We start from the raw sequence: 8,417 nt of genomic DNA on the forward strand, positions 1-8,417 counted from the left end.
TGGGGAAACATGGAAACACATGGCACAACCTGCCAACTGGGACACGTTTCCACTCTCTACAGAGAGCTGCTACGCAAAACCTCCACAGAGGAAAACTCCTCTACGTATGTGTTGTCCAGTGTGGAAGCCACTGGCCACTGTGGCCCTGGGATGTTAGAAACAGGATGGGTGGAGCTCGTTTGCTGAGTATTTAATTCAACTTGAACGGCAGCATATGGCTCCTCTTCTGGAGCATGTCCTAAGTATAAGTAAATAGAGCAGACAAGCATTAGACCAAATTTGAGGCCACATTTTGCTCCAATCCTCCTCCCGCTGTGGTGGTCAGACCCAAAGCACTGGCCATCCTGGAAACTTGCTGGGACCACAAACCCTCAGCCCCTACCCCAGACCAAGGGACTTGGAATCTGAATTTTACCCATCTTCCTTGAGAATCTGTGCCCTCAGTGAGCACTGGTCAAGCCAGCAGTCTAGGACCCTAGGAGTCTCTGCATGTTTCCTAAATAGGACTATTTAGGAATAGTTCTATGTCCTACAGAGGCCAGAAGACATGCCCAGTGCCAAGTGCCAGTGTTACTTCTGGCTCCTCACAGCTGCCTGCTTGCAGGCCTACTGATTTTAGGTTTTGCTTTGCTTTTTCCCCACACATGCCAAAGTGAGCTTCTAAAAAATATTCAGGCTTCTTCCTTGTTTGTTCCTGTTTGCCGACACACTTGAAGAGGCATAGAGTTGTGCCGAAGCTGAAGAACCCTCCGTGACCTGAACTTGACTGTGCCCACTTGGTAAATCCTGTCAGACCAGTGGCTGTGTCTTCCACGCTGCCCCTCTCCCCCACTGACGGTCCTCATGGATCTCTGGTGTGATCCATGAGACCTAACTCCCTTTTCCAGGCTGTCTGTTTACCTTGGGAACTGACATGGATCTCTGGCGTGCTGTACAGGGCTTTTTTGCATGGGGTAGCCTTCTCTCCCTGCTCGTCTGCAGAATCTCCCTTTGGCCAGCAAGCGTTTGGTTCCCTCCCCCCAGCACTGCTCTTCTACACGTCATTTTCTTGCCTTGCTTCTCTTTCCAAGCCTGACATCCAGTAGGTTGGACTTGCCCAGAATACAGGCTCTTCATCCTGTCTGCTCTGTATCCTTTACAGAACAGGAGTCCCCCCCATAAATATTCGCTTGTAGTTTTTTGGTTGTTGTTTTTGTTTTGTTTTTTTTTAGCTCTTTGGGGGCCCTCTACCCAGCTCCCAAAAAAGTACATGGAGACTTATTCTTACTTATGAATGTCTGGCCTTAGCTTGGCTTGTTTCTAGCCAGCTTTTCTAACTTAAATTAGCCCATTTCTCTTTAACTATATTTAGCCTCTGGGCTTTTCCCCTTTCTTTATTCTATATATTTTTCTTTTCTTCTTACTCTGTGGCTCGCTGTGTGGCTGGCCCCTGGCATCCTCCTCTCCTTTTCCTTTTCTCCTCACTCTCTTCCCTAGATTTCTCCTCCTCTTTATTCTCTCTGCATGCCAGCCCTGCCTATCCTTTTTCCTGCCTAGCTATTGGCTGTTCAGCTCTTTATTAGACCAATCAGGTATTTTAGACAGGCAAAATGGCACACAGCTTTACAGAGTTAAACAAATGCAACATAGAAGAATGCAACACATCTTTGCATCATTAAACAAATGTTCCACTGCATAAATGAATGTAACAAACCTTAAACTAATATTCCACAGCACGCATTCAGTAAGTAACAATAGGTTCAACTCATGTAAATGTTGAGAAGCAAAAATTTTGATTTCAGAATGAAAGGATGAAAATTCCTTAACATTTAAGTATCATGGACTTAGGGATGGGATCATGCTGTTCTAAACTGATCTAACTCCCCTTTCCAGGCTATCTGTTTACCTTGGGAATTGACATGTTACACACTCCCATCAAGAAGCTGTCAGTGGAAGTTAGTTGAGGGCTTGTGGAAGAGGCCCTTTCCCTCTGTCTTAAGAGGAGCGACCATCTTCCTTCCATGCAGTAAGTTCACTGTCAATACTGTGGGATAGTTGGTGTAGACATTTGCAACCCTGCAAACACAAGCCTGAGTACCAAGATAAAACCAAGTGAAGACAGGAAGGAGCCGAGGTCTCTGATGTTTTCGAGTGGCTGAATGAATCAGCTCCTAACTTCTTCCACGTGAAATGATAAGCCACTTGACTTCCAAGTCAATTCAGTTTAATATCATGTTTCATGCTCATTTCAACTGACACTCTCGGGGTGTCATCACTACTCCAGAAGTCAACTTTCGTGTAGATGCTTTGCTGAATATTGCATGTTCCTTGAATGGTTTTTCATTGGTTGTATACCTGAATGTGAGAATATAGGGTTCATGCTGTCTCTTCTGCTGCCAACCACCTTGTACATTTTCCCCAAAATGTTTAATAAAACTGATGAATTCATTATATAGCAGAGAGGATTTTTTTCCTTGACCATAAGGTGGGAAGGGGGAATTTAAAAATTGCCAAATAATCAATGATGTGAGTAATGCTTGATGAGTGAAGGGTTATCTTGACATATCCACACAGAGAACATTTTGACTCAAATGTGAGGTTTTGACTCCTGTGATATAAGATGAACCTTCCCAATGTCAACCAAAAAGACAGATGCAATGTGGGGGAGGAGGAAAGGGGTAGATGTGGAAACTGAGTCTGTGGTGGCTAGCTTCTCTGAAGCATCTCACCCTTAAATAGCCGCAGACATTTTTTGATTCGTATCATTGGAGATTGAAGTGTGGATTTCTGAATCTAGAAACGAAGGGAGCTGTGGAGTAGTGTTGAATAAGGTGATTGACCTTAGGGGTCTAGTGTTCTGGATTCTCAACCTCTGCATTGCTCCGTGGTTTTGTTTGCTTGTTCGTGTGTTTGGTGTAATTCACAGCAGAGTCCAAGATCTCTAAGGGAGTGTCAGTGAGGACAGTGTGTCCCTGGTGCTAAGTGTGTCCTGCTTCACTAATCCAAAGGCTTCTGTCATTGCTTGGCTGCAGCAGAAAGCTCAAGGTATTTGCCTTTCCTGGAGCAGGTTTCTTTGTCATAGGCAGAACCAAAATAAACTCACACTGACTCTATGAAGTGGGTTTATCAGGAAGAAAAAAAAAAAGTTATGCCTCCCTTGTATCTTTTGTCTTCCTAAATGTATTTTCTAAGTACAGTGAATACTGTTTTGAAATGTAAAATTGTAGTAAACTTCACAGCTTTATCTTCACAGAATTTGTGATATCTTTAATCCAATCTGAATACACTCAGATCTTTCTTTCGGGCCACCAACCAGCTCACAAATCATGACACAGGGACTTATTATTAGTTTTGAATGCTTGACCTAGCTTAGGCTTATTTCTGGCTGGCTCTTTTAATTTAAATTAACTTGTTTCTGTTTATCTACCTTTGCCTTTTACTTTTCTTTCCTTCTGTGTGTCTTATTCTTACTGCTTCTCATGTCCCCTGACTGGTGGCTGCCTGACTGGCCCCTGACATCTTCCTCATTCTCTCTTCTCCTCCTTTTCTCAGTCCTCTCTCAAACCTAGATTTCTCCTCCTATCTATTCTCTCTGTTCACCAGCCCCACCTATCTATCTTCTCTCTGCCTATCTATTGGCCGTTCAGCTCTTTAGTAGACCAATCAGGTGCCTTAGGCAGGCAAGGTGAAACAGATGTAACATGTCTTTACATAATTAAACAAATGCAGCATAAACAGAAGTAACACACCTTTACACAGTTAAAGTAATATTCTGCAGCATGAACAAATGTAACACATGTTTGCCTAGTTAAAATAATATTCCATAACACCCGAAGGCAACCACTCCCAGTTTTTTTTTTTTTAATCACACTGCCAATTAATAAACATTAACTCAATTTTTTTCATCGGGTAAGGGACCTACACTGAGCGCTGCAGCGCTCCTCTAAAGAAGTCTGATAGAATTATGGTGCCCTGAGATGGGAGACAAAAGGGTATTTTAGCATAAATGACAGATACTCTGGGATTTCAGAGGAGGGGGCACCTCAGCTGAGCCTAAAGGGTAGGTTCATCCCTAGTTAGGATGGGAGAGAACAGAAGGTTGAGAGAATTTGGTGGGAATTTGGGAAAGAATTAATAAGAGGTTAGACAGGAAATGTCCTTGACTAAAGAATCCCTGTATTCTGGATCTAGACATTCTACTCTACATAAGGAAAATAAATGGCAGTATGTATGTTAACACAGGTTTAAAAACACTATGAATATGAAAGGAAATATGGATGTGTGTAGTTTCCAGAAAAACCTCCAGCTGGTCATGTTGTTTAATCTGTTGTGAAGGAAAGGACATGCAGGTATGTCTCAGAATTTGTGGGTTTTTTTTAAATTATTATAGCCATGCCATGCTTCATTAAGGCAATTATGAAATTTAAATGCCTTATTCATGAGTCTGTTGATTCCAGAACTCTGTAATAAAATACCACAATGAAACCCTAAGACTGGAAAGGTAAAATATAATCTAAGTTTGGACAGGACAGTATTTATTATAAGGTTATTCAAGTAGCTCCATTCATTTATCTTCAGTAAATCTATTTTAGGGCTATGTTTAATTTGTCAACCATAAACTTAGGAATATTTGTTTCATGGACAAGACATTAAAAATTAGTAAGATACATATGAAAATAGTTTTATCTTTGTAGATGATCTATAGATTTTAGTGTTCATTTATTTTAACGTTCATTAGACCCTTGTCATAATACAATCTTTTGGGACCATGCTATTAAACTGTTGTTATAAGGACAAGGTTGTTTCACACACTGAAAATGTACATTAGGTAAAGAGATTAGGCCACCGTCTCCCAAATTCTACCCTATTTACTGATGGGAAATGAGAGCACTTTCTAGAGAGTTCTAGCAGAGACACGCATATCTATTCTTGATACTTTAACACATAAAGGGAAAGGGAATGTCTTTGATGCACATGATTCAAATTAAAAGGCAATACAAGAAACAGAATGGTAATGGCAAAAATGGTTGGTCTTTGAAGTGCTGCACCTGGCTTCATTAAAATCCCCAGAAATAATCGATAAAAATGAACCTGATTAATATTTTAAAAAGAACTATCTATTTGGGCACCTGATATCAAGGAACCAGGAGGTTGTCTGGAGTTGTGAACTTTCCAGAGTTCCAAATAAAAGGCAATTTGCTTGTCTCAGCCAATACAAAGCATGGGAAATGGAGAGGGTGAGGCTACCTCTGCGTTCTGGAACACTGAAGTTTAGAAAGCAGTGTGCTGGTTAGTGTTTGTCAACAACACAAACTGAGTCATCACTTGATGACTTGCCTCCATTAGATTGGGGGGCTATGGGCATGGTACAGTTTGTTTTCTTGACTAATGACTAAAGACCCACCACCATCCATCCACCTCCACCCCCAGGAAAGATGGTCCTGGGTTGTATAAGGAAGCAGGCTGAGTAAGACACCCGAAAGCAAGCCAGTAAGCAGCCTTCCTTCATGGGCTCAGCTTCAGTTCCTGATAAATGGTAATAAGGTAATGGTTCTCAACCTGGGGTTTGAACCACCGTTTCACAGAGGTCCCATATGAAGTAGCAACAACAATAATTTGATGCTTTGGGGTCCCCACAACATAAGGAACTATATCAAAGGGTCACAGTGTTAGGAATGTTGAGAACCAGAGCAGTAAGGTGAAATAAACCCTTTTCTCTCCCAGTTCCTTTTTTGGTTATGATGTAGGTCACAGCAACAGGAAGAAACTAGGTTAAGGAGGAGCAAGGGGTGGGGTGGGGGAGCGACAGGGGAAAGAAGATATCTCTATTGTTAATCTTTTTTGTTCTCTTCATCTTTCAGAAGTAAAATCATAGTACTGTTACATGATAGCTAACATTCATAATGTCATAGTAGGCATTGTAGACCTATCTCCTGTCTTTTAACCTTCAAAGCCACACTATAATGTACACATCTTTGTCACACTCATTTTATAGGACAGAGAGGTGAAGACAGGTGGAACTGGATTCCAGCCATTGTCTATGCAGGGGTCTGAAAACCATAGCCAGAGCTAGCCCAATGATTGTTTTTATAAACACACTGAATCAGTGGTAGTGTTTCTCTACATATTTTGTATGGCTTCTTTGTAGCTAAATGGTAGAGATGAGCTTGCAAAGCTGAAAACATTCGCTAGTGGTTCTTTCCAGAAAAGAAGGTGTGAGGGGGAGGCAGCAACCTCTTAGAGGATTGCCGAATAGGGTTATTTACAGGAGCTTCCACTTCAGAGGGAATTGCCAGGGTTGTCACTTGAAGGAGATGTTAATTAGAGAAGAGAATAGGAAGTGTGTGGTGGTAACAACAGAAGGAACGCTGGATTGGTGTCTGCCAATCTGGATCCTAGTCTTCATTATACCAAATGTTGCTGTGGGACCTTGAATAAGTCACTCCATCTCCTAAGAAATTGTTTTTTCCCCTGGTCTAATTAAAGCCACACTGTAGAGTTTCCAAATAAGGTTTTCTGAACACTTTCTGGTTTGGGAAGAGTTCTTTCAACAGATGAAATAAAATGTATTTTAACTGGTTCCCCATGGCAACACTTATAGCTATTTCCAAATAACCTTTTGAAGTCTCCCTGTTTTGGTTGGACACCTTTGGGTGTTTAGGGTTGGGAATAGAATGATCTTAACACAAAAACTTATTTTTGTTTTCTTTATATTTGTAAATGCCAGTGATTTCTTCCCCCTGAACAACCTAAATCAGAAAAACTATGTTCTTGAAGCTTTTTTCTCTGGAGAAGTTGAAGACAGTATTTGAAGGGTGGTATGAAAAATTCTGAAAGGACTGTATGAAGACAGCTGTTCCCAACTGTGAGTCTCTACTGGAAGCTCATAAATGTCATGTGTCCAGACCAGTGAGGCTGAAACAAGAATTCCCTTTAGTAGACTGGCTGAGATGGGCACCCACCAGATCTCAAGGAACTTGGTCACTGAGCTGGAGAGATGGCTCAGCAGTTAGGAGCACTAGTGCATTTGATGCACTTGTAGAAGACCTGTGTTCTACCACCCCCTGTAGGACACCCACAACAGCCTCTGACTACAGCTCAAAGAATCCTGACTCCCTCTTCTGGTCTCCTCAGGCCCTCACTCACATGCACAAACCCATATACACACTCACAAACATACACATGATGGAAAAAAAGATTAAAGAAAGAAATAAATGGATCTTAAGAAGAAAGGAGGAAATCTTTTGTCTTGGGCTACCTGAAGTTAAAAATTAGTCTTGTGTCAGGCAGTGGTAGCACACACCTTTAATCCCAGCACTCAGGAGGCAGAGCCAGGCGGATCTCTGTGAATTCAAGGCCAGCCTGGGCTATAAAGTGAGTTCCAGGAAAGGCACAAAGCTATACAGAGAAACCCTGTCTCGAAAAACAAACAAACAAACAAAAAATTAGTCTTATAATAGCCTTGCCCTGAAAAACTAAGGGAAAGGACTGGTTAGGAAGAGCAAAGGCTTCCTTGTGGGATGGGCCTGAACCACACCTTCTATGGCGGTGGGCGCTGATGGAAACCTTGTCTCCTCTCCGGAGGAGTCCTGATACCAGAGGCATGTGTTAGTCGGCGGCTCCTGTCTTGACTCTTTTCTATTTAGAATGTGAAGAGGAAGAAGGTGTATTTCATGTATATTTTTAAAATCCAATCTCAGTCAAAGTAAAGTCCAAGTCTAGTTATATGTGTATTTTAGGAACAGAGAAATATCAGAAGTTCAAGCTCATTTAGCTAACACCAGCTGTGGCCAGGTGGCTATCAAGTTGACTCAGCACTACATATACTGAGCCTGCTTTACATTCATGTCCTCGTAGGAGACGCTGGTAGTGGTTTCAATAGTAGCTTCCAAAATGATGCATTCAGGTCCAACCCCTGCAGGCTATGAATAGGACCTTATTTGGAGGTAGGGCCTTGGCAGGTGTTATTAAGTTAAAGGCGTAGAGAAGACACCATCTCAGAGTTCCTGAACAGGCCTTAAGATCACAGCCAAATGTACTGATGAGATGGACTAGAAGACACAGAGACCAGGTGGCAATGTGACTATGGCAGGACCAAACCACGGAGGCAGCCACTGTTGGGATGTCACCTCAAGTGAGGGAATGCCGAGTAGAAGCCAGGGAACAACGTCCCCAAATTCCCCCGAGGAAGAGTGGTCCTTGCTGACACCATCGGAACCAGAACGTGATAGAATAAGTTTATGGTGTGTTAACAGCGTTTTCATCATTCTTTCTGACTGCCTCCTAGGGCAGACTCTGTGCACCCTGTGGCCCTGCCAGAGAATGAAGAGCTAAGTGAGGGATCGTGGGGATTCCCGACAGATACAGGTGTGCCAAGATCACAGCGGTGGTCAGAACTCCATCCGCTTTGATGGGGGTGTGTAATATGTGGAAGCTTA

Source organism: Peromyscus leucopus, chromosome 13 (genome assembly GCF_004664715.2).
Source record: "Peromyscus leucopus breed LL Stock chromosome 13, UCI_PerLeu_2.1, whole genome shotgun sequence".
In the NCBI taxonomy this organism is placed as follows: domain Eukaryota; kingdom Metazoa; phylum Chordata; class Mammalia; order Rodentia; family Cricetidae; genus Peromyscus; species Peromyscus leucopus.